The sequence below is a fragment of the Excalfactoria chinensis genome, chromosome 18, assembly GCF_039878825.1.
Source record: "Excalfactoria chinensis isolate bCotChi1 chromosome 18, bCotChi1.hap2, whole genome shotgun sequence".
Taxonomy (NCBI): domain Eukaryota; kingdom Metazoa; phylum Chordata; class Aves; order Galliformes; family Phasianidae; genus Excalfactoria; species Excalfactoria chinensis.
The window spans coordinates 781,774-807,445 of record NC_092842.1 but is presented as its reverse complement, the minus strand read 5'-3'; positions in this window follow the sequence as shown (position 1 = coordinate 807,445).

Below are 25,672 nucleotides of genomic sequence, written 5' to 3'. Positions count from 1 at the left end.
AGTTTTGCCCAAAATGAGACTGTTCCCAGGGACAGCGTTTGCTGTGTAAACCCAGTGGGGCACGGGCCTGTGAATGAGGGAGTGCCCAGAGATGTGAGTGACCTCATGTACCAGTGGGTCCCCATGGGACACATCAAAAGGAGCAGCAAAAAGCCCAGTAATGCTGTGTCAAGTCCTGGCTGCACTGCTTGGCTGTGCTCAGCTGGGATCTGTAGGGAAAATGCTCTATAGGGGCTGGTTCCTGTGCATTCAGTGGATCCTGTGCATTCAGATCTGCTGGTTGGAGATACCATGGGGAGAAAGATCCTATTGCCAGTGCCCAACTGTGGGCTCTGTGGGCATGGCTGCTGTAGGTCAATTCTCAGTGGGGAAGCTGCTCCCTCCCCAAATGAGGGGGTGCTGCAGCGGGCCTTATCTCAGCAGATAGCAGGGATTTATCTTGGAGATAAAACCCATGGTTGCTCAGTTTGTGGTAGTCACAACTCAGCTGTGTTTGTAGTGTACAAAGAGGGGGAAATCTGCCCGGCATGAGCGCCCTTGGTACCTTGGTGGTGTGGAGCTCATTGGGATAAAGGCAGCAATAAGGCAAAGGGCCATGGGGAAATGATTTCAATGGGTTTATCACTATGGCTTCCCCACACCGTTAGGGATGGGGAGGTTGGGGTGAACTGAAATCAGGTTTACCTACCGTAGGTGATGGGTCCTCGCCCTTCAAACACCCTGCAGCTCAGTGCTTCGTCAGCTGAGGCCTCCAGAGGAGGGTGTTGCGGTCATCTGTGATCTATGAATGAAGTTCTGAAAATAGAAAATGAAAATATTTCAGGCTGATGAGTGTGTGGTGGATGGAGGCTGACTGGGAAGGGGCACCGAGCCACGTGTCCACCCAGCAGCACCAAAGGAGCAGCCCAGCACCTGGGAAGGAGGAATGCTTTGTGCTGGGCAGTGCCAGGTTGCACGTGAGCCCCACTTCAGAGCTGCCTGCAGCTGGGAGAATGGAGCCCTCCTCTTTGTTCTGCAGTCAGTGAAGTGTTTGCCCTCCTTACAGGTGTGCCGTGTCCCAGGGCGCTCCAGCAGCGTTCAACCTTTCTTGGGCTTCTCCAAGGCGTCCATCCTGGAGCATGAACTTAACCAAATAAACACAGCTTTCTACTGAGCAGAATAATTCCTTGGACCCCTGATTAGACAAATACTCTCAGAATAGAAACAAGGCTACTTTACAGCCGTAGACTAAACATAACTCAGCAGCTAGATATCGAATCTGCAGACACAAGAATTCCCCTGCTCCGGCAAAGCAGCTGACCTCCTGTGTGAGCCACTGAGCCCTGCTCAGCAAGTGATGTAGGTGGGTGGAGACCACATCAAATTCCTCTCTCTTGGGTAGCTGAGCTCCCTGGAAGGTGACGGGGGATCTGTTGTGGGGGCACCTGGTCTTTAATACCTGTGTGGCAACGGGGTCAGTCTGGGCTTGTCCTGGGACTTTTGCTTCTGCTGGGATGGGGGTCATGCAGGGATGCATTGAAGTGGTTGTCTCCGTACCAGCTGTGACCCTGGGGGGCTCAGAGCCGTCCTTTGTGGGATTTCGCCCTGCCCAGGGGCGCAGCAGGCAGTGATGCCCCCCAGCTGTTTGTCGTTGCCTTGCGGCTGGGAGAACAAGTGCTGCTGAGCTCCAGGGCTGGCGTTTGTGGTGTCACTTCTGCAGAAATCCGGGGGAGAAAGAAAAAAAAGAGAAAACAACACACTTCTGAGGTAAAAATAACAACAGCTCAGATGCTGTCTGTCAAGGAAGCAAAATAAGCCGGGCTGGGCTGCTGCCAGGACAGGAAATCCAGCGGCTGTGGGAGTCCCCTGGGTGCTGCGAACTCATACGGGAAGCATTGTTATAACCCTCTCTCTCATTGCTCATTTTCTGATTCTTTTCTGCATTAGGTCATTTTTACTCAGCCCGTCCAGCTCACACATTCCCCGCTGCCGGGGGAGGAAGGCCAACAATGCTGACTCTCAGCTCTCCTGGAGGCACTGGGGAGGGCTGGAGGAAGGGAGAAGCACATTTCCCTTTGTAGCTGAGCAGCTCTGTGGCATGGGGAGGATCTCCTTCACCGGGTGACCCACCACCAGCATCACAGCCCCACTCCAGAGAGCTCTGAGCTACTCATGGAGAAAGCTGGAGGTGACAAGCGGGATCCCCAGCTTGCAAACATCCAGCCTCATCCCCCAGTCCCAAGCTTTCATCTGTGGCAGAGAAAGAGGAAGGTGGGAGAGGGGGAAGAGCCGGGCAGGAGCAGGTGGGGAGCAGGGATGGAGTGTTTACATGGGAACCATGTGTAAGTCATTTCTTGTCCCTTCCTGAACTAATAGGGTAATTATTTTAGAAGCATGCACGTGTTTCTAATGGAAAGTCCCACGTAGGCTGTGCGTCAGTCCATTGGTGCAGCAGCTCTGTTCTCCTTAATGCCTTGCAGCGTTTCTAGACAAAGAAAAGTGGGTGAAACCTCCTGCGTGTGGCACCGGGGACAGCAGTGACCGGTCAGACAAACCTGGCCCAGCTCTGCAGCAAATGGACGCACGTGGTGAAGCAGAACAAACACTTGTCAGCTCTTTGATGCGGCTCCAGTGCTTGTCCCCAGGTGTTTGGACCGGCGTGTCTGATTTTGTGTCCAGCTCCAAGAAGGATGTGGAGAGCTGCAGAGGTTCCTGCTGGGATGGGCATAGATCTAAGGCCTGAGCAGCACCCTGATACCTGTGCAGGGACCAGACATGGGATGGGGATCCTGGATGGCTCTTGCGGATATTGCCCAACACGTTTCATTTAATCTGTTTTTGAACACAAATAATTGATTTTAATTGACTAGATTAATCTTCCAGGTTGGTACAGGTAGGAAGTCTGATAAGTTAATGCAGCTAATCTTTCCTAAAACAAATAGGATGGAAGGAAGTAGAATGGGAGACCTCACAAATCACGGTTCAACAGAACGTCAACTTTTATGGCTAAGCCATAAAGCAGCAGTTCCTGAAGAACCAGCACAGTATTAATTAGATGAGAATCATGGACACTCTAATTACTGCTGCCTCATTACGGCCCAGGAATTGACTCCAGCAGTGAGCACAGTGAGTTCTGCTGTACCAGCACTCATCTGCTGCCAGGTGCCTGGATGTTGGGGATGTTATTTCCCAGGAACACTCATCACTGCTCTGCGTGTGCTTCCCACTGCTTGAAGATCCAGAGGGGTCTCACCTTAGACCTGCTGGTCCATCATTGCAGTCACAAATGTCTATCGTTCATGGCCACATTTCAAATAGAGCTCAGGGAAAGCAACAGACATTGGGGTCGGATAGGAAAGACCCAAAGGTTCTTGGTTTGATCTGAGACTGATCCCCACTGCTTCCTCCAAGCATCCCAGCTTCAAACCCACTGCTGCGTGGCGTCCCATCTGCTCTGCTCCCTGACCAGCATCCCAAAGTTCTGCCGTCCCACAGCTCTGTGGGGATCCTGATGACTGTGTCAGCTTCCTCGGACACACAGCTGGGCACAATCCTCCCCCGTTCCCCCCATGACACAGCTCTGGTGGTGCCGGGCCAGGTGAGGAACGTGTTTCTTGAGGCTGGAACGTGTGCTCAGCTATTTCCAGCTGCGGCTTTTGGAAACGTTTGGTGCCTTTGCCACTTTTAGCTCTGGCGGCTGCTCTTCATTTTCTGGAAAACCTTAAAATGCTCCAGAATGTCGGACGGGTGCCCAGCTAAAGGCAAACAGAGCACAGAAAAACACAGCCCAGCCTTTTTCCAATCAAGCCACCGTGTTGGGTCAGTTTTGGTGTTTGTTTTTTCTTTTCTTTTTTTTTTTGTTTTTGGTAGAAAACAAAACGTGTCTATTTTCTTCCTGGATCAGATTGGGCCCTGCCAACGCACGCCCTGTTGTGCTGAGCTCCTAAAATAACTGTGGTGGTGAATGGAAATAAAGCCCTGGGAGATTCACTCATTTGTGTCTCATCAGGCTGATGTGTTGCAGACCCTGCTCAGGGCTGCAGGCCTCTGTGGGGCCGTTCCTGTTTGGCTCTCCAAAGCTGGCATAAATCAGACACAGTGCAGGGATGGCCGACTCTCTCTCAGTGGCTGTGCACCTTCTCACCCTGCTCTTATTCCACAGAGCCTCCCCCCGCTGCTAACTGCACTGGCACGGTGAGTTTGGGGTTTTCTGAGCCCGAGTCACATCAATCCAGATGTCTCATCATGGCCGGCACTGAGACCTTGACCACATGGCCTCCCCCATCAGGCTCTGGGCAGGACACTCATCCCTTTTCCAGTCCTCCAGCCAAGGTCCTTGGGAGAATGGGGTGCATGGCCAAGGGCTGGAGGGCTTGTTGTTCAGATGGGCTGAGGTTCCTCCATTTACACCCTGACCACTTGAAGCAGCCGTGGTTCTCCTGGGAGCAGTTTCCATTTGGGATTGGATCCGGTCTGTTGCAGTTCTGTTTCTTAGAAGCTGCCTGAGCTTCTGTTTCAGTCATTTCCCCGCCTGCTCTGCTCCTGCCTTCCAGCTCCGTTCCTGTCATGGGGCTTTTTCATTTCACACACTCTCATTTTTGCAGGCTGTGAGCTCCTCTTCTCTTGCATTAGCTATACAAGGGGCTGGTGCTTGGGTGGGAAAAGACAACAGGGCTGGGGATGAGCCAGGAATGTGAGAGTGAATGGCTTTACCTCTCTCTCCTCCAGCGCTCTTGATCTCAGGGTGACAAAGCACCTCCAGGACATGACAGAGGGTGACCTCACTCTGACCGTCCATCCTCTGACCCTGCCCTTGGGCTGCTTGGCCTGCGGCAGGATTCCTCAGAAGGTGGAACAAAGCGGAGGTCGATATTGCTGTGAGGCATATCTGCTATCGCCCAGGGCTGGGAGAGGAAGGGAGTGGCAGTCCTGGTATGTCCCAATGGTGACACTGACTCACAAGTGGCACAGCATGCATGGGTACACCAGGCTTGGTGATGCAGCTCAGGAGCACCTATTGCACCATCTCTTCCTACACAGCTCAATGAGGGGATGTGATAAAGGTGTCCCTTGATCTGCAGGACTTTAAATAAACCACAGCCAGCAGAGAAACATTGGATCATTATGGTTGGAAAAGAACAATAAGGTCACCTAGTCCAACCATCACCCCATGCCTGTCACCACTCCAGTGCTCCTGCAGGGTGCTGGATGGGGCTGTGGTACCAGCGGTGTGTTCTGCTGCATGCAGGCTGCTTATTTAGGAGCTGATCCAGCAAAACCTGCCTGCATAGAGGTACCATTGAGTTCAGAGGGACTGCTCACCTTCTTGAAGGAGGTGCTTGTGTGTTTGAAGCTACAGACCCCTGGAAGCTGTTTGCTGGATTGGGGCCGTAGGGTGTAGCATGGGCTGTGGGATGCTGAAATGCCTCAGGGCTGAGATCACTGTTGCCTCTGCAAAATGACTGTGGAAGATTTATTGCCATTTATCTTCATTGCTGCAGAAAAAACGAGCACGGTTTAGGCCAGAAAGCAAAAATTAGACTCTTGGAAAAGCAACACAAAGCTGTTCCAAAGCTGCTGCATACTTCAGTTTCCCCCACTCTGGCCCATGCAATGCTCCTGCAGTGAAGCTCCAGCTGCAGCACCGTGGGAGATGGTTCTTCCCTGAGGTCTGAGCTTGGGTTGTAGTGTGCTGTGTGTAGGAGCACAGAATCCTTGGAGGTGGAAGGGATCCTTAAAGGCCATCCTGTCCAACTCCCTGTAGGGAACAGGGACACCCACAGCTCCATCAGGTGCTTAGAACTCTGTCCAGCCCGACCTTGGGTGTCTGTAGGGATGAAGCATCCCTCAACTTGGAGAGGCAGTGAAGGAAATGTCAGAGACCTTAAACATGGCTAGTGCTGGTCTGGTTGCTGGTCCTTAGTGCCAGATGTGGAGTGGGGCGGGCTCCTCGTGTGCTGGGAGGGCTGAAGGCTGCTGCTGAGGATGGCTCCTAGCCATGGCTCCTTGGCAGAGAGCCCCATGCTGCCCCTCACTGCTCCTTTGCCCTCAGCCCTGCCCTGCACCATCTGCAGCATTTGCAAGAGAAACCTTGGCAGGTCAGAAATGTGCTGGGGTGGAGTAAGCCCGTCCTTCAGAGCCGTGGGGCAGATAGGGGTCTTCATCCACAGACACACCACCTGGACCTGATGTCCTCAGCGAACATCTGGAGATGCCCTTGAAATGCAGCCTTTTGATGGCGTAGGCCAAAGAACTTTGCTGATGCCCTTTGCCACTCTTGCAGTATCTTCTCTATTTTTTTCTTGCTTCAAGGCATATTTTTAGCAAGTCGCTGCATATGTTCTGGCCACAGCTCTCCTTGTGAGTCCTCCAGCACAGATAAGGAGGCCGGGAGGAAACAATTGCGGCCTCGGTTATTTTTGTCTATGAGAAGATCCTTATTAACAGCGTAACTTCTTAACAAACAAAATACCCCTTCACTCAAGGCAGAGGGGAAACAATCAGCCCATTTATGCCATGCACTAACGAGGATGTAAAAAGGAGCTAATGAGAGCTCAGTTGACTAAGCAGAAAGGGGCTGCAGAACAACAGAGCTATTCTGGGGAGGGCAGGGAAGGCTGCTGGGATGGCAGGCTGCTTCCTCCCATGAGCTGCTGTCCTGGGCTCTGTTCCCATCCCCTGGTACGGCCCCTTGGGCTCACACTTTCTTGCTGATCAGTGACATGGATGCTGGCACAAGGAGCTGGGGCTGCTCTCTGGTGACAGCAGAGTGCTGGGGACACGGGACATCCATGCAGCTGGTGGCGGGTTGGCTCTGCAGTTTGCTTGGGATTTGATCTATGACTCCAGCAGTTTCACCCTCTCCCTTTCTACCTGCACCCCAAAAGCCTTAGTAGGCAGAGCCAGTGATTCCCTGAGCTCCTCTGTGGGATGGAGTGGGGGTACATTGTCCCATGTAGGCTGCTCTTGATGCACTGTAGGGCAGCAGGGACCTGCCTCTTCTGCAGCCATTGGGCTGTGATTTGGGGAGGTGAGGCTGTGTGGTCCATGTTAAAGCCCTTCAAAGATGGGCTTTTTGTCTGTCCTCAACTGGGCACTGAGGTGATACAGGGTGCTGGCTGTGTGCCCCAGCAGGAGGAGATGGGGTCACAGCTGGCAGCATCAGGCTCAGCTCTGCTGAGTTCCCCAACTCTCTCCTGTGCAGTTGGCCAACTTTAAAAAGGAATTAAGTCTCCTCTGGAGAGACACGCCAGGCTTATTTATAAACACTTTCAAGTGCTCTGCAGATGAAAGGTGCTATTAAAATGCAAAGCGTGGTCTTCTCATATATGCATTAACCTTTTTATCTGACGCACAGCCCAGCTTACTCTACCATGTGGAACTTTCCCATTCATTTCCATTGCTCTGACAGCTCTTCATTGCCATCAGAAGGATGTACACAGCATCTCCTGCAGTGCCAACAACAAGCTGCAGCACCCGGCACCTTCCTTGCCATCTCAGTTCTGTAGCTGTGGCCAGAGAGTTGGCTGTGTTTCCTGGGAAAGTGTGCACCTTGGAGCACGGATGGCAGATGTGGGGTGATAAAAACAGGTTTTACTTGTTTTTACGTGTTCGAAATGGGGCAGTGAGGTGTTTGGGCTGCATGGGCTTATGGTCAGGTTGATTTAACACAGACTTCGCACCTTTGCTGGAGGAACAGCAGATCTCAGACTAAAAGAGAAGAAGGAGAAAAAAAATGGAGCCCAGACTGTTATCTGTGTGAATCTGCTTAGTCCTGCACTGTTTCTAGGAGGCTTAGATGTGGTCGGGGCTCTGGCTTTGGAGGAGGTGGGAGGGCTGGCAGGCAGACAAGCATGACTGCAGCTCTGGAGATGCATTTTCCAATCAAGTGATCCCTCACAAGCTGGGTAAACATCCTTTGGTTTGTGCAGTGTTCCATCAGACAAAGAGATGCTGTCATTGTGCTCTACTGGCTCAGCAGGTCCCAGCACCATCACGCTGCTGTCCAGGTTCCAGCTGAACCCAGATCTGACCCACTGAAATCCACAAAAATTTGAATCCTAGAATCGTTTGAGTTGGAAGGGCCCTAAAGGCCACCTGGTCCAACCCCCCTGCAGTGAGCAGGGACACCCACAGCTCCACCAGGTGCTCAGAGCCCCAACAGCCTGACCTTGGGTATCTCCAAAGAGCCTTCTTCAGCAACTTTAGCGCTGGGTGCTCCTCAGTGCTCGTGAGCTTGAACGCAGAAAGTATGTGAGACTTGACCATGTGCCTGTGCACAACAGTGCTGAAGAGAATGAGAGAAGCCTCTGGGTTATCTTCGTAGAGCCAAGACTGGTTTCTTTGAATTCCTGCTGTCTTCTATATACCATTCACGAATGTGTTTCTACTGTTTGACACTCAGGAATAGATGTTTGCTTACTTACGCCATAAACCTGGCTTGTGTTGATGGTAATTTCCCAGCTGGCTGCCAGACTGTGAGTCATTACATCCCTCTGGGTGCAACAGTCCCAAAAATCAGAGGCTGAATCTATCCTGCAGCCCCAACAGGCCAGAGATGATAGGCACAAACCACATCTGACCCCTGCTTTGGGAGACCTGCTGCCTCCTTGGTGCCTCCTAGGTGAGAACCAGCAGCTGAACAGGGCAGCTGGGTGGCCTCGTATAGTTGAGGATGTTGGGCTTCCTCTGAGAAAGCCTTTTGGAAGTGCTTCGGCTCCAGGGAGAGCTGGTGGGTGTCAGTAACAAGCAGGTGGCATGTGGGGCTGGTGCTGCCATTGCTGTCCCTGTGGGTCATGTAAACCAAGGGCAGACACATAGATACTCTATTATACATCAAAAAAAGTAGTGTCCCCACAAAAGAGCTGGAGCACTGTGTACTGTAAGGCACTGAAGGTGAATTGTGAGCAATCCCGGCCTTTAGGGCTGCTGTACCAACCTTCCCTCCTTGTCAGGTTATTTAATGTCCAGGTTTGCTCAGTGCTGTGTGCAGAGCTCTTTCAGCCTTGCTCAGAGATGAGTTTCCAGCCACACAACTGCTAATACATGGAGAAAGCCTCTTCCCTGTATCTCTGTTCACTTACTGCTGCTCTGCCAATTAGAACTAAATGAAAACCGCGGTGCCTTAAAATCTGGGAAACATCCAGAAGAGGAATTATGAAATAATTTCCTCTTGGTGCAAGTCAGCAATCAATCTCTCTCAGCGAAACTACTTGTAATTTTTATACAATTACATTGCTTTTCATGATGCTAGCTAACGATCCACAGCATATTTCCTACCATGGCTCTGACTTATTGCTGCTTTTGATGTGGGCATCTTTGATATTTCTTTTAAAAGGGAAGGAGTATTATTCCTTAAGGAGCAATTCAAACATCTGGACAGACGTGTCCAACACTTTTGGGTGCTGTGGGTATCACACTCGGCTCCAGCCATTTCCAAGGAGTGTGAGCATTCCAGAGTCATCACACTCTTCAGTGGGAAACGTGTTCTCAGAACAACTTATCTGCCCTGTGCAGTGAGGTTTTATCCTGGAGCCTTTGTTCCCATGTACTCCATGTCGTGCTTTTGGCTTCTCTTTGCTCTCATGTTCTCAAGATGGATTTGGTTTCCTCTCTAGTCCTGCTAGTGCTGGGCAGACCCCTCAGCCCAGGCTGGTTTAGACACCCTTGGAAGACTTTGTGTCTGCTCAACATGCGGCTGATAACCACATACCTCCTCTGTGGGGCTTGGCATGTCCTCAGGGCTTAATCAACACTAAGTACATGGTCACCTTTCACTGCCAATGCTATTCTGGGGTACAACCTGATAAACAAATTTTCCATGTGGCCATGGTCTGTGGAGGAGCAACCTTGGAAGTAAAGGTGCAAAGCTCCTCACTACCGACAACCAAAGCTGTCCTTTCACGTCCCCATGTCAGCAGAATCCGACCCACTGGTCTGCGGCTGAGACACGCATCCAGCTTCCAGGAGCAGCCATCACTGCTGTGCTCACCTGGAGCACACCAAGAAAGTGCAGACACTGTAGAGCTGCTTCTGCTGTGGTTGATGGAAGCTGATCCCAGGCAAGACAGGACTTGAAAAAGCTGTTTTATAGCAGTTCTGGTCACGGGGAGAAAGATCCTGGGCTCAGCACTTGCCTTTGGCGGTGGAGTTTACCAGCCGCTTTGCCAAAGGGCTTGGCTGGTTTGCTGTAAATAACTTCTGGAGCCTGACTGTCGTGTCCAAGCCTGTGACGGCAAAAGATAATTGGCTTCTGAGCACATGATCTCACTGGCTCCTGTCCATTGCAAAAATACCTCGTGAAGGATCCGTTGATCAAGAACTGCCCTGTATTGTTGGCTCGCTTACCATCTCCAACAGTGTACATGCAAGAGCAGCCATGAGTTATCTGACCACAAAACACTGTTGCTGTGGGATGTTTGGAGTCCAGCAGAGTCCACATGACCAGGAACATCAAGAAATGAGGCTGGAAGCCTGGCTCCTGCTTCAGCCCCAAGCAGCATCCCAAGACAAGGCTTTCAGGCACTTATGCCAGGCAGTAAGCATTGGCCACGTCTCTTCTTCCCTTGCTTTCCCATCTTCCTTTCAGCCTCAAGATCTTTTGCACTGCTAGGAGGACTCCTGTGTCCCTCATATCTTATAGCTGCGGTCAGCAGCATCCTGACTCTGCCCTGTGAGGTGCTGAAGGCAAATTGCTGTAGCTGTTACTTGTGCTACTTCTTCCCTCTCTGATCTTTTCTGTTCTTCATCATGGCCCTGTGGGCTGCTCCCTCTTGGAATGAGTTGCTGGGCAGGCTTGCCATCTAATGTCCTTACAATTACGTGCTGGGCAAACACCTCCCTCTTCTAATGTTCTTCCAGGTAGCAGAAAAAGTATCAAAATATTCTCTCAGTTCCATTCTTCCGACTCTTCCAACTCAGCACAGCTCACAGGGCTCAATGGAGACCTATATACACTGGGGGTGTGCCCCATCCCAAAATGTAGCAATAAGGAGGGTTAGAGGAAGGACTTTTCTTCTGAATCAATCTCGTCTCGTCTCCACGTGGGTTAACATGAGATTCCTTGCTCTGGTTTTCATCAGTTCAGAGGGAAGCGGATCTTGAACAGAATATGAGGGAGTGCCTGTGGGAAGGGGAGACAAGACTTGGAGGAGTAAGAGAGCTGTTCTGTTCTCCACTTCCCTTTGGTATCTGAACCTTACAAATGCTAGAAAAGCCCACTTGTCCAAAAAGGAGAGCTTGAAGAAGTCTGTGGAAGCCCTTTGTAGGAACTGGGCTGTCAGAGACACTGAGTACGGGTCTGGAGGGGAGAGAGCTGATGTGTGCTGCAGATGTGATGGGGCTACAGGGGAGGAGGGCAGGACAAAAATGAGAGCCGATGCGCAGGACAGGGTTAAAAGATGCTGATGACTGGGGAGAGAGGGATTTTCCATGCTGCACTTTTGTGTCCAGCCTGGGATATTAATCACTCGCTTTCATCAACATCAGAAAAGATTGATCCCTCCTCCTCCATGATATAAGAATCAGAAAATTCAACAGCTCCAGTTTAGCCAGAACCTAAAACCTCATTCTGGAAATACCGTTCCGTTTTTCGATGCCTTTGAAACTCGCTCTTGATTTTATTGGGCTGACTCTCACTTCCCAAAACGAGCTCCAGTGCTGTCTGCGGCCCTTCTTCCAAACCATATGAATCACTCCGGCCTCAGGGAGCTGCCACAAGTCACTTGAGGGGCTAAAAATATCTCAGAGGAAGAGGACAAAAATACGGTTCTCTGCTGCTGTAATGCTGGGCTGAGGAGGGCACGTACCAAATTAACTTGTTCCCTGTTCTGGTGCTTTGCTCCCTAAAGGTTTGTTTGTTAGCAAAAGCAGAGCTGAGTCAATATAGTTTATAGCAGGTATTTTGAGAAAGGTGCTTTTTGGGGGAGGAGGGGGGTGGACAAAAACACTCGGATGTTTCGAAGGTGGTCCGCACCTCTGATTTGCGGTGATTTCTGGCTCAGGGGTCTGTAGAACAGGGGTTTAATTCCCAAGGGGGATTGGAGCTGAGTGGGGGGAGATGAAGTGATGAAATGCTGCTTCTCAGCCCTCCTCCTGTTGGCTGAAAGTTTGCCTTGATGTTACAAAGCGTCAGCAGTGATTCACCTCCACCGTAACCGCCTTCCAGGACTGTGTGTGTTTATCTCAACTGTTTCCACGGGGAAAATTTGATTCCGACAGCTTTTAGTCCACTGGCAACAAGTGGACAGAAGGGAAACGCAGAGCCGTGCCTCTGGCTGTGGTGTGTGATGAGTCACACCAGATGCTTTACCTGCTGGCTGGCGTATGTGCCGTGCCACGAGTGCCTTTGGGAACTTGATCCGGGGGCTGAGGATGGACATGCAGTCCTCACACTGAGAAGCAGCTGCAGTGATTCCCTGGGCTGCCCAATGCAGTGTGGCCAGGAAAGGGATTTCAGTGTCCCATACAACTCAGCAGGGCCAAGCTAGCCAGAAGGAAACCAGCCTGTCTGGAAAATGCACTCCTATTTTCCCACAGTACTCAGTTCCCTGCCTCAGCCACACTGAGCAATGTCCAGTCTTGGAGCAGTGGAGGCACCTTGAGAATCAATGGCTTTAAGTACGTTGGCTTTAAGACCTGTTGCACTTGGGGAAAGGAGACTGATCTCATCCAGCGTCCACAGGCAGACTCCAGATTTCTCATGTAATCACTGCTGTTCCATCTTAAACTTCAGATTCACAGCTCAGTGATGGTTTCCTCTCCTCTGCCTTGAAAGGGAGCCTGGATGTGTGGCTCAGATGGAGACATCTGTGCAGGGTATGTTTACAGTCAGAGCGATGAGTCTGTCCCCACGTATCCTCGGGGGAATCTATGCTGTCAGGAGGCGATATGCCATCACAGCGTCCTACGACAGCACTGGAAGCTGCCAGTACAACATGAAATCAAGTTCACAGAACCCGACTGTCCTGCATGCTCTGAGAAACGTCACCTAAGTGATGAAAGGCCAACCAAATGCTGAGCTCTGATGCTCGATGTGCAAACATGTTTAGGAATATGTTTATTAGGAATATGTCCAGCCTGAGGATGGATGTGGAATGCTGTTGCAGCAGTATAATGAATGACCACCTATGCCAAGGATAACAGATGCTCTCAGCGTTGGTTGCTGTATATAGAATACATACTTAGGCTTTATGACAGCTTGGAAGAGTGCCGTGTCCTGAATGGAAACTGCAGAGTAGGTTGATTGTTTCTCAACTTCTGAATCAAAAAATGCCAAGGCCAATGGGAAAGGCATTCAGGTTGTGGTAAGCATTACAAAATGGGTGAGTTCGGCTGCATTGTGTTGTTTCAGATGAATGCAGAGACTGAAAACAAATCAAAGAACTGAAAAAGGTGGAAACAGTCAAACAAACGTCCTCAGTGATGATGTTTCCAGACTTCAGACCCGCGGTACAAAGCCAGCCTGGATTTGTTTATGCTGGAAACCGTCATATCCGAGTTGGGGATTATTGCATTCTCTTTCCAGAAATAGCCAGAAAATACAACGGCTGAACATCATCTCTTGTACAAAGGTTATATCTGCTGGACAGGGCATACCAGAGCTCCTCAGACAGATGATGCCCGTGGGCTGATGTCACAAGCATCATTCTGCTTTGCTTGGCAGTGCAGAAATACTTCTTTTGAGCAGCAGATACCTGGTGTCTGTTCAGCTGATGGAGATCTGGGGCAAGTGGCTGAAGTGATGCTGATTTCATTGCCATTCAGCTGGTTCCATGCATCTGTCGTCTATATTGCTGGAATTACTATTTCATTGCCCCACGTCCCTTGTAACATAACAAGGGCCGAGTACACGGGGCAGGCTGCCCAGCTGGAGACCTCTGGGCTGCTGCACCCTCCAAGAAAAAGGCACCAAAATAGAAAGCGAAGCAAAACAACCCACTTAAACCATTTTAAGCAATTAACATTTGCTTTATTTAGGTAGTTCTTGGTTTCCCTTCCCCAGAGACAGGCAAGAGAGAAGCTGGAGCTACACGTCCCTATGGAGAGCTTGGGGACAGCTGGTGCTCGTGGGCACACAGCCAAGGAACCCCAGCACTGGAGCTTGGGTTTCTCGGAGCAAAAGGAAACGTGACATGTGGGTCTTGGCCTGCTCTCCAATCTGTTCACCCCATGCTGGCCCACAGGAGAGAGGAGTTTTCCTTTTTTTTTTCCTCGGGAAACACTTATTGAGATCAAGAAAGAAGTTAATAAGCCAAATGGAGACTGCCTCACTTCGCTGTGCTGCCTGGCTACCTTCCAGCCTGGGCTGGTATGAAATTACCCACAGTGGCTGCAGAAAGCAGGAACAAAGAGCCCTGCACGCCAGCTTTCCGAGCAGCCTTTGTTTCAGATTTGTGCCTATATCAGCCCAAAACATGAGCTGGGCAGCTCAGCTGCAATGTCCGGTGTGGGAAACTCACTGCACAGCTTCCCGTGGGTGCTGCAAAACCAGGAAGCACTGCAAATTTGACTGTGTGCAATGGCACTGCCACAGCTTTGCCTCCAAACCAGCAACTCCAGGAGAACAAATTCTGTCCAAATCAGAGTGGAGCATGTCGGTCAGCTCAAATGCAGGATGTTTATTTTAGAATCAATGGAATCACAGAATTGTTTGAGTTGGAAGGAACCCTTACAGACCATCTGCTCCCACTCCCTGCAGTGCACAGGGACACCCACAGCTCCATCAGTGCTCAGGGTCCCAACAGCCTGACCTTGGCTGTCTGCAGGGATGGGGCACCTGTCTGTGCAACTGCCCTGAGTGTAAAAAACTTTCTCCTTATATCCAGTCTAAATCTCCCTTCTTTGAGTTGGAAACCATTTCCTCTTGTGTTATCAAACTGGTAGGTCTCCAGCCCATGCATCTCATGAGGTCTTGAGCTCAAGCAGCTACTCAGCCAAGAAGGGGGCACTGGGATGTTCCACAACACTCTGAGATTCTTTCTTTCTTTGCAAAATGCTCTTGGAGTCAAACATTAGAGGAGAGAGGTTTCTCAAAGGACTTGCTGGGGAGCACAGGCATCTCTGGGAGCCTTCCTGCCAAGGAGTTCCTCATTCAGGAGCTTTTCGTTATTGCTCACAGACAGGAGGGCAATGAGGTTCCTGTTCATATTTTCTTCACTTTTTTGTTTTTTAGTAGATCTGTGAAGCACTTTATATGGACAAATAAGGTAAACCTGAGGCTCATCCTGTAGCAGAACTGACACAAAGTGGGTTGATGTCTTTGCAGATCCACTCATACAGGATGCACACTGAGACATCCATAACTGCTACGTGAGATCCCTGCAGTTTTGGAGAACAGAGAGAACTGGGACTTTCAGGTGCACAATCAGACCCTTCTCTAATTCCAGAAAGTCAAACCACGTGCTTCCTCATTCCTGGCAAACAGAGCTCCCAGAAAACCTGCTCTCAGCTTTCCACGCTCAGTGATGTCTGTGATTACCAGAGAAGTCAGTGTTCATTTCGAGGAGAGTGACTGAATCAGGTTGAGTGAATTTCATTTGCTGATATCATCATGCAGGTATTTGAAGCTTAATGCACTCAGCCAAACTAAAACCTTTGCTACCCACCCAACACTGCAGTGCTGTTGCCTCTCTTCCATAGAGGCTGCCCTTACAGCAGAGGGATTGGGTGCCAGTCGTTGGCTGTGCTGACACTTCAGTCAATACGTCCTAAATTTTGGCACAAAAAGGGCTAAGTAGTCTCATTTTAAAGGTATTATTATGTGTTTTGAAATGATTGTTGAAAGCTCTTAGCCCTTAACACTTGGGCACAAAGCACTTTCCCTCTCTCAGGCTGTCTATATTGTGTTAAGGGCTACTCCAGCTTTTTAGGGCTACCTCAGCTGTTAAGACCTCAACTGGGCTGATCCCACTGAATGTGCCAGGATAACTTTCCAATGGAGAGGGCCACTTTGTGAGGGGCTGCCCCAACTTTCCCTTGTGTTTAATGTGAAAAACCCCAACCCCTCTGCAGTTCTTACACCCTCTCCTGTGGAAAGGAGCCCATAAAGCTGTTACTCAGCACTCAAGTTTGCACAGTGAACTCACTCTGTGTTTTGCTATGCTTTGCACATGTGAGTTGAGCAACGAGATGCAATGATGCAGCCATTTCTGGATAGAGTGATGACTTTGGAATTTAAAAATGTGATGGCAAATGATGAATCATCATCAGAATTCAAGCCATATGACTGAAAGGCTTTTCATGTTTTCCAGTATTCCTTGTGCTGTTTCATCCTTGAGAATAATCACACAACTGATCGTTATGACCTTCTCCAGGGAACCTGCCATAGCTGAGGTTGGATTGGATGATCTTCAGCAGTCCTTTCCAACCCCTGCAATGCTGTGATTACCCTTTGAATTGGGTGATGACCAATCGAAAGCCCTTGGAATGCCCCAGCTTCAAGACTTCAGCAACCACCAAGTCTGAACATTTTAGACAGGTCTTGAATTATTTTCTCCTAAAATGGCTGATTTGTTCTTGGTAATACACAAAGTTTTTGCCCGACCACAAAGCAGCATTGTAGCCATGGAAAACAACTGTATTTAATTTGCCATCACAACTGTGTTTCTCCACAAAGGACTGTGAGCAGCACTCTGGTGCACATCTGTGTCTTTTGCGGCGATCGTTTGCTTATTTTAATGTTTTGCTATATCTAGGCAACAAAAGGAAGCCTGAAGAGCTTTCCTTCTTAACAATTACACCAGGTTTGTTTTCATGACCCTCTTTTACACTTGATGGTGCGCTGTGAGCATCTGAGAAATTTCCTTTGCTCCAACTGCAAAATGCCTCTGGACGACCAGCACCGTCTGCTCTCACCCTCATGAAATCCTTTCTCCGTTCTCATGGAAAATGCAGCATCACTTCTGAGACTTACATTTCTAGATTGAAAATTCCCGTTGCGGTCAGTCTCAGCCTAAGTCATCAGATGGGCCTTTGGCTCAGTGTAAGAGACAGAGATGAAACATTTAGAAAGAGATGGGGCGAAACATTTAGCAATTGACTTTTTCCATCTCCCAAGCACTCAGGCTTTGACCTAGGAGGGCTGTTCCCATTGCACAGCTCAGCTGATGTTGGGATACACGCTGAGCAGCTGCACCAAGGAGCGCGGTGTTATGGGGAGCAGCCCAGTGCTGCCCAGCAGCCTATACACTCTGCTCTGCTGCTTTTATGCATGGCTGGAAAACCATTTACTCCATAAAACTCCCACATTCCAGCTGGAGAAAGTCACAGCCATTCTCATTTCCAGAGACTTGCTTCCAACAAACAGCCCTATCCCATGGGGCATGCCCCTTCCCCAGGGCACAGCTTGGGTCTCCAAGAGGTATCTTTGGTTGGGGAGAGGCAATGGGGGGAGGCAGCTCGGCTCTGTTACCTCCAATGCTGCTCTGTGCCGACTGAGAACCTGTCCCAGTGTTTCCATCCTGACTCCTCCCTTTCTGCCTTTCCAGGCCACAAGTTCCCAAAATATCCCCCGTCCCTCATTCAGGGAGGCAGAAGGTAGCGCTGACCCTGATGTGTTTTGCAGACAGCGGCTGCTCGTTGCCGCCCCCTCAGAAATTCTTTATAAACAGCTGTTAAGTGAAGAAATCACACCAAGATGGTGGATTTGTATTTTCTTCTATTCTGTAGCATGGCTACAAGAGGAGGTTTGGGCTTTTCTCTGCTGGGTTTGCATCCAGTAGATGAAGAATGGCAAAGGACCGTCCCTTGTGAGAGCCTCTCTCCTGCAGGAGCCAGCAACGCACAAAGAGCTGCTGTAAATCAACCTGGCAGCAGCAGTAACATCTGACAGTGCCAAAAGAGCCCCTCATTGGCTCTGCTGTCTGGAAATGCCTGGCCGATGGCAGGGTTTGTATTTATGCTTCTTGGTAATTTGTCCATACATCAGTTTATTTATAAGCAGAGCACTTGCCCAGAAAGGGCCGTGTTTTCTTTGGCCGCCCCAAGGGTTTCTCTCTGTTTGGTTTCCAAAACACACACGTGGAAAGTGAAGGAGCGAACTGCTGCACCAGGAAGAGTTAGTCATTTGTCCAGGATTATTTTTCCAGGTGGATTTTATTAGAAGCACAAGGCAGGAGGAGGTACGGCGCAGCAGAGTCAGACACATGGGGTGCAGTTTTGCCCCATGATCCCCTCAAGTGTGAGAGCTGAAGGACATTTTGGGGCTGGATCTGCTCCCTTATGCAACAGATCAACTTGGTCCCAGTGGAGGGTTCTTGGTAGGCTGGTGATGACACCAAGCAGCCCAATTGCCCACAGCTTTTGGACGTGAAGGCAGAAGCTGAGTGCCTGGTGCCCTGGGACATCTCATGTAGGAGGGCCAACGTGGCTGTTGCCAAAGCACTGGGAGCAACACCAGTGAGCTGGGGGAAATCATGGCTGCATGTAAAGCGGTGGGAATGTTGCCACTGCTTGCATCAGAGCCAGAATTTCAGCCTCTGTCTGTGTGATGTGGCTGAGGGCCAGGGCCTGGCACAAGCCTGTCCCAGCAACTTGCTGTACACCCAAGCTGGGAGCTGCTGGCCCCTGAACATACTGGTAGTTGGTACAGAGCAGCATTGGGGTGTTTAGATGCTGAAATTGAGGTAACTATGATCCAGAGAGCCCCAGGTATCTATCTACATGGGGCTGAAAGACCCACAGGGTCCCCTTTGGGGTCCATCAGGGTATCTCCACATACCAGTAGAAACCTATGGCTGGGCCACTCTGTCTTTTGCCACTGGGAAAAGTTCATCTCTATAGAGTGGCATTTCCTCCCTCTACCAGGGATAAGTGCTCCAATTTGCGGTACCAAACCCCCAGCTCTGCACTGTGCAGCTGACCAGTGTTCATCCAGATCTGAGCTTTAATCCAAAGCTGAGTTTGAGAGAATGGCTGGAATGCTGGAAGCTTGTTTCTGTGTTCCTCTGTGGGCTTCCTCTTCAACCTCATCCTCGTTTCCTTCCTTGCAGGGAGTCAGAATTCTTCCTCGGGGGTTTGACAGCTGTGTCAGGCTCTTGAAGCCCACGTTCAGCCACCTGCAAGGGATGTGGAGCCAGTTTGGCTCTTGGCTGGGCTGGCTGAGACCCAGAGCTGCTGACCGAGGTGGAGCTGTGCCAGACAGACAGGAACATGGCTGAAGTGGTATCCTGTCCTGTCTGTGCCCCTGGGCTGATGGACCACCTTCATGCAAACCAGGTCACTTCTGCAGGAGTTTGATACTTCTCCAAAAGGAAACTCGGGGGTTAATCCAATGATGATCACTCTCTGAGATGAATGCAGCAGTGATAAACTCTACTAGGCAAATATAGATGGCACCTTTGTATATAACGAGAAAAGTCGCGGAAATGGAGAATACAGAGGGTAGAAGATTTTGACCTTCAGTAAAGTTTTGGGGACAGAAATAACAGAACTAAATTGTTTTGAGGACGAGCAGGTGTGTTTGAGAGTTGCTTTATTTTTTTTCCTAAACATCCCAAATCAGGAACACCATTTGTCTACACAGAACCGCCGTCACCACTGCGCTTTGGCTGCTTCTCCCACAGCTTTGGCGATTTCTGTCTCAGTGCTGGCAGAGCCTGCAGCTTGTCAGTGCTGCTTGTCCTATCTCAGCGTGGATCTCTCCCTCCAGCACATGCCCCACTTTGTACAATCACAGCAGAAGTCTCTCCTCTTGCACTGACCCAACACGCTGGTTTCCAAAGTTTCAGTTTCTCATCTCAGCTGGTCTCTGCTGAGGGTAGAAATCCCACACTGATGCTATTCTGGAGTTTACTGCTGCTGTATACGTTACCAGGGGATGCTTATATCATTTTCTGCTCGGTCCTATTTAGGACACTTCTTATTTTTATAAAGGAAGCTCAAAGTCAAACTCCTCCCCAAAACTCCTTGAGAAGTGTATTAAGGTGTGACCTAGTTTCTTACAAGTTCCTCAGTCGGGACATATTCTCCTCCACATCCTCCTCCACCCATCCCTCCACTGCCACCCTACTGTGGCAAGCAGGATGGCTGCAGAAAGCAGCTCTTGGCTCAGTCTTTACTGCGTGAATGGGTATTGCACTGTACCTCCCTTGTGTCACAACAGCAAGCACGGTGACTGCCCAAGTGCTCCTGTAGGGTGTGACTGGGACTGCAGGGAGGATAGACAAGGGGCACAAGGCACTCTACCTGACAAGGTCCTCGTTCCTATCCCGTCTGCACCAAGAGATGGGCCTCATGCTCCGTTAGGCAGCTTCTGCGATGCAATTTGGAGCCCACAGCCCCTTTTATGGCCTCAGCCATAAATCTGAGCTGGACAAGGCTGCCTGAGTCTGAAGGTGTCCAGCATGGAAAGGCACTATCTCTGCCATGGTGCAACTTTCCGTCTCTGAAATAGGGAGTTGGAGCCAGAGTGAATTAGATTTTTTTTTCCAGGATCTGTTTGAGATGGAAGTTTCCTGGTACACACAGTCTGTGCTCCACTGGAGTTCAGCTGCACAAAGAGATATTTATGTTCATTTCCCATTGAGTCGGAATCTTCCAAAAGACAGTGAGAAAGCTGCTTTGATGGTGTGAGACAGAATCTGTTCTCTGCAACAGAATCTCTCCCCATTGTGACCGTGTGGGTATGATGAGGGCCTACAGATGCTGGGCATTTTTAATTCACAGAGTCAGGAGCAGTAGGCTGTTGCAGGCTTGGTTGGAGAGGAAGATATGTGGGTTAAAGTGATACCTTGGGACCAGATTCCTGGGTATCTGCCCTCTAAGATCTCTTGGCTTTCCCTTCAGGGCTGGGAACTGGAGGGAAACATGCAAACATGAGCAGAGGTCAGGGCAATGGCAACATATACAAGGGTCCAATCTGGAGCCTTTACAAGTTACAAGCACCTTGCTGTGCCTGGGGATGGAGGTGTACTTGAAGATGCTGAACTGGGTATACGTTTGCTTCCCAGCCAGGCATTTTCCCTCTAGTATGGAACTGGGGTTACTCTGCTGTTCTGGATTTCTCTGGTGCATTTGGTGACTCTTGCAGACCTGGCCATCCATCTTCCCAGCACAGCTGGTTAAAACACAGGAGCAGGCATACTGGGAAGGATGGAGCATGTTGATATGAGACACTGGTTTCTCCTCAAAGGAAAATAGACTTCCAGGGGTCTGGGTTTCCCTCTGACTTCACCGAAGAAATGGAGAGACTCCCTGCAGGATGGGAGACGTAGTCAGGCAGAAGGACAATTAACAGATAAAACCATTATTAAAACTGTTACCGTCATCAAGTTTATTAAAATGCTTCCAACTAAATGAATGTGTTGATAATGACAAAACAAACAAGGCAACAGCGTTGGGCTGACTCATGTGAAGTTAAGCATCTTCCTTCTTCTCAGCTGTGGTACCAGGCCCAGGTGGCCACTCATTGTGACACAGTATGTTGGAATCACAGAGAAAATCTTTCCTAACAGCTGGGAGAGCCAGTCAGTGAGTCACAGTTGCTGTTGATACCTACAAGATTTTCCTGACTGACAGGAGATACTAGAAATAGAAAATACAGTTAAGAAGAGACTGCACGAGATAAATCACGCCGAAGCCCTGATTCATCACTTCTTTGGCCATTAGCTATGTGGGAAAAAGAGTCTTTGGCCTCACATGAATACCGCCGTGTCTTTAACGATGACGTATCGTAGGAGAAAAGTCTGAGCCAACACTGAAACATTCAATTGTGTGAAGCCAAACTTGTCTCCACAGCGTTGGGTATTTTTAGAAGTGGCAGCGATAGTACAAATAATGCAGAACCTTCTCCTTGTTCCTCCACTGCCTGACTCAAAGGCAACTGGGTGAAGGCACAGATCAAAGGGACACGAAGAGGGAAAGGGAACATTGCGTGTTTGCATCATTTCCTGGAAATACCTTTTCCCATTAAGAAAAATTATACTTTCCTCCATGATTTTCTGGAAAGCAGGCAGGGAAACATTCCTCCCTGTCCCTGTTTCTCTCCTATATTCCTGCTCAGAGCCCTGTCCAGCCTGACCTTGGGTGTCTCCAAGGATGGGGCACCACCACCTCTCTGTTCCATAACATAACTTATACTTCAGAAGCCCATTTGTGTGTGTTTCTTAGCACAGCCCAGTGTGTGCTGCCACCATTATTTATTAAACCGTATCAGTTTCCTGGAAGCCAATAGCCCCGGGGCAGTCTCAGGAGCACCCAGTTACAAGCCCTGGAGTTACAGCAATTTGCTCTCGTTGGAGCTTCAAATCTTTGTTTTTATGATTCGCCAGATAATTATTTCATTGTAAAAAGTCATCACCCTTGAAAGTAATTAATTTCTTGGAACCAAGCACAACAGATGGGCTTCTAATTTATTTGAGATCACCTAGGAAGCAGGAGAGTCTCTTCCCTAATTTGATAAACCCAGCGTTTTAACCTGTCAGTTTATTCCCTTTTAGAGTTCTTAGGAAATATCCCTTTGGGTGTTTGATGCTGACTTGCTGCAGGGCTGAAAGGCTCAGGATGTGACCAATTTATAAAACATGGCCTTGCTTCAGTACTCCCAGGCACATTTCCTCTGGGCAGGATGTGCAAAAGAGCCCGATAGGAGCCGTCCTGCTGCGACGGCTGCTGAATTCATGACAGATTTATGAGGTTGGCCAGGTGCAGAGGTTCCCTGCAAACAGCTGGAGCTCTCCTCACTCCTTCTTGACATGGAGGTTTTCTCACATGTTTCAGGCTTGCTCTGGCTCCCTGCTTGCTTCCCCACCACGGGGTAAATGGCTGCCCTCTCTGCAGCCCTGCAGCGGGATCGATGAGGTGTTTCTCATCTCCACTCAGGCAATGCTTCCCATTCATCCCAGAGACTGCCCATCTGCTCACTGAGTCCTAAATTCGCCTTCCTGCAGACTAAAAAGACAGCTGGGCTCTTGAATGTTGGGATGTGAGACGGATGGACAGCTGGGAGGGCACAAAGCCCCTGGGCAAGTCAATGGAGAGGACAAAGCAAGAGCACAAGAGCCAGGGCTGCTCCAGCACAGGGTGGGGAACAGAGCCTCCCCAGGATGGTGGGGTCTCTGGCCAAAATCTGCTTGCAGCCAATGGAGAAGTACACCCTGATTGCTGTGCACTGGGAAGGTGGGGATGCCCTGAGTCAATGGAGACCCGGTTCATTGCCCAACTCTGCAATTTTTGTTCCAGGTTCCAGCTGCAGGTCCTTGGGCTGTACAGCTGGAGAAACCATGGCCATTGTGTGGTCACGGGGACTGTGTCCCCAACGCTCAGCAAAACGCCATTTGAAAGGTGTCGGAAATGCTGGCAGGAACTTCTAGAGAAAACTGTGGTGAAAATGCCTTATTTCTTCTTTTGCTTTAGTCACAGCGTTGGTGGAAAAATGTCCCTGCTTTCTCCTCCCCACCCACAATTCCCCATCATTTCTGCAGCAATCTGGCCTCTTCCAGGAATTATTATTATTTAATTATTTTGTGTAAAACCAGCATTTCCCCTGGAAAAAAGCTTTGTGTGGGAGGCTTCTGGACAGCTGTGCTCTCTCTATCGGATGTACACGAACCCAAATCTCTGAGTGAGAGCCGGGGCCAGATGAATACCAGAGCCTACTGACAACGTGCAGCCATTTAGTGCACTGTCATTAAACATATTACTATGAAAAGAGGGGGTGAAGGCTTCAAGGCTCCCAGCCCAATGGGGAGAAGCTCCCCAAAGCTGAGGGTTGTGGTTCCCCACCAATTCATTCACTCCAGGATTGGGTGATGAACTCAGTCCTCTCTTTGCCCAAAACAGGAGAGAAAAGTGGGGTGCGGAGAGTCTGAATCCCTGATGTTTTCTGCCCTTGTGTTCTTGCTGAACATGACCTAATCCTCGCTATTGTTTCCTACTCCACTTGAATTTCCACTTACCCACATTTCCATTCTTGCAGCAGTTCTTAAAATACTTTCTGACCTTTTTACCAGGAAAGAAAGGAGACCTGACAATGGCTTTCTTGTCCGCTTTGGGTAAAGTTCATTCCTTCCCAACATATTTCCTGTTCTATTAATGTAGAACTTAGCAAAGAGAAGAAAAATGTAGAGTTCAGACATTTTCTCGAGGAAAGAGAAGATTTACATATTACAGCCCTTGTTCAGATTGGCCTTCCCCTGCTGTGTTCATGCTTGTGTATTGGGCTGTATTCAATGTATTCAGCCCTCGCCAACATGAGTTTTGTTTAACTACCTGGTAGCAAAACTGGTAACTGCTCAGCATAGGCTCTACCCTTGCTGCTGCCCTTATCCATGGTGGACTGAGACCAGCATGGATCTGCCCAGCCTGGTTTTGGATTTACTTTGGTGCCGTAGTGTTAAAGCAGCCCTCTAAAAAAGAATCACAGCATGCATTAAGTGTAAAACCAGACAGAGGATATAAAAAGCATGCTTCTAAATTTAAACTCTGTTAAAAGCTAATTTAAGCAGCTCATTATACTAAATATGCATGAGGTCCAAATTTGCCAATTAAAAGTTAATTAAACAAAAACTCAGCGAGCTCCAATTTGTCGGTTGAATCCATCTGCTTCCTGCAGCTTCCTGCAGCCCCACAGCTTCAAAGCTCTCCCTGCACTGGGAACCATTCTGTAAGTCATTGCCATCAGACAGCTGTCCAAAACCCCCAAAAAGCCCAGAGCTCACTAAAACCCAGGCACAATTAGCAGCCTCAGCCTTTGGAATCCTGCCCAAACAGCTCATAAGTGGTGGCCCTTCAAGAGATGAAGTCTCTGCGTGCTCTGGTTTGGGGTTATGCCTGCTGCACCTCTTCCCTCTGCCATGTAAGTGCTCATGGGGTGACTAGTGCAAAGGTCCATGCACTTTGCTTTGCAGGAGGCAGTGAGCTCACAGGTGCTGGGCTGTCACACTGGAGCTGCTGTGGTGGAGGCTGCAGTGCTGGCTGCTGTTGGCAGCTCAGCCTGGCTGATCCACGCATGACCAATGGTCACAATATGGGACAATGTTCCGAGGCTCTCCCAGCTGCAGTTGGCAGAACATCACACTTGTGATCAGCCACACCTGGTGTAGGCTTTCTTATTGTGTTAGCTAAGTGGAGCAGCAGTTTTAAAAGGAAAACAACTCTAGATGTCAGCTCGTTCACTTACAGCAGGAGAAGCTGTAAAGCAGAGCCGCCACTGATGCACTGCGGGAGGGTGGGCTCTGCTTTTATCCTGTGTAGTGGGTACTAAATAAAAGGGAGGGAGAACAGGATGCTCAGGTTCTTTGTTGCTAACACCAGGAGTTAGTATGGCTCATGGGTTTGGCGTGTGCAGCTTGAGATCAAAGAAACTCAACTCCAAAATAAGAAAGAAATCCATTTCTGGCCCTCCCTCTCAATCTCGAGCAGCTCCTGTTCTTCAGAGCAGAAGAAAGAAATCCACTAAACTTTCAGCCTGCATTTAAATTTCAAATAGATGCAAATGATTGCTTGACTGTCCGGCCTCTGCTGTCATACAGGCTGCTTTCTGCAGAGCTGAGCACTGTGCATGCAGGGATGTGCACATCCACCCATGGTGACAGCTCTGTGCATCGGGCAGCTGAAAAACTCGAGGGGTGCATGGGAAGTCAGCTCTCACCCTTCTCATCCCACCCTCTGGTTTCTCCAAGCTGGGAGAGCTCCTTCATTTTCAGCACCTGCATTTCTGCAGCTGCCATCTCCCAGCACCGTCCCTACGTTCTGG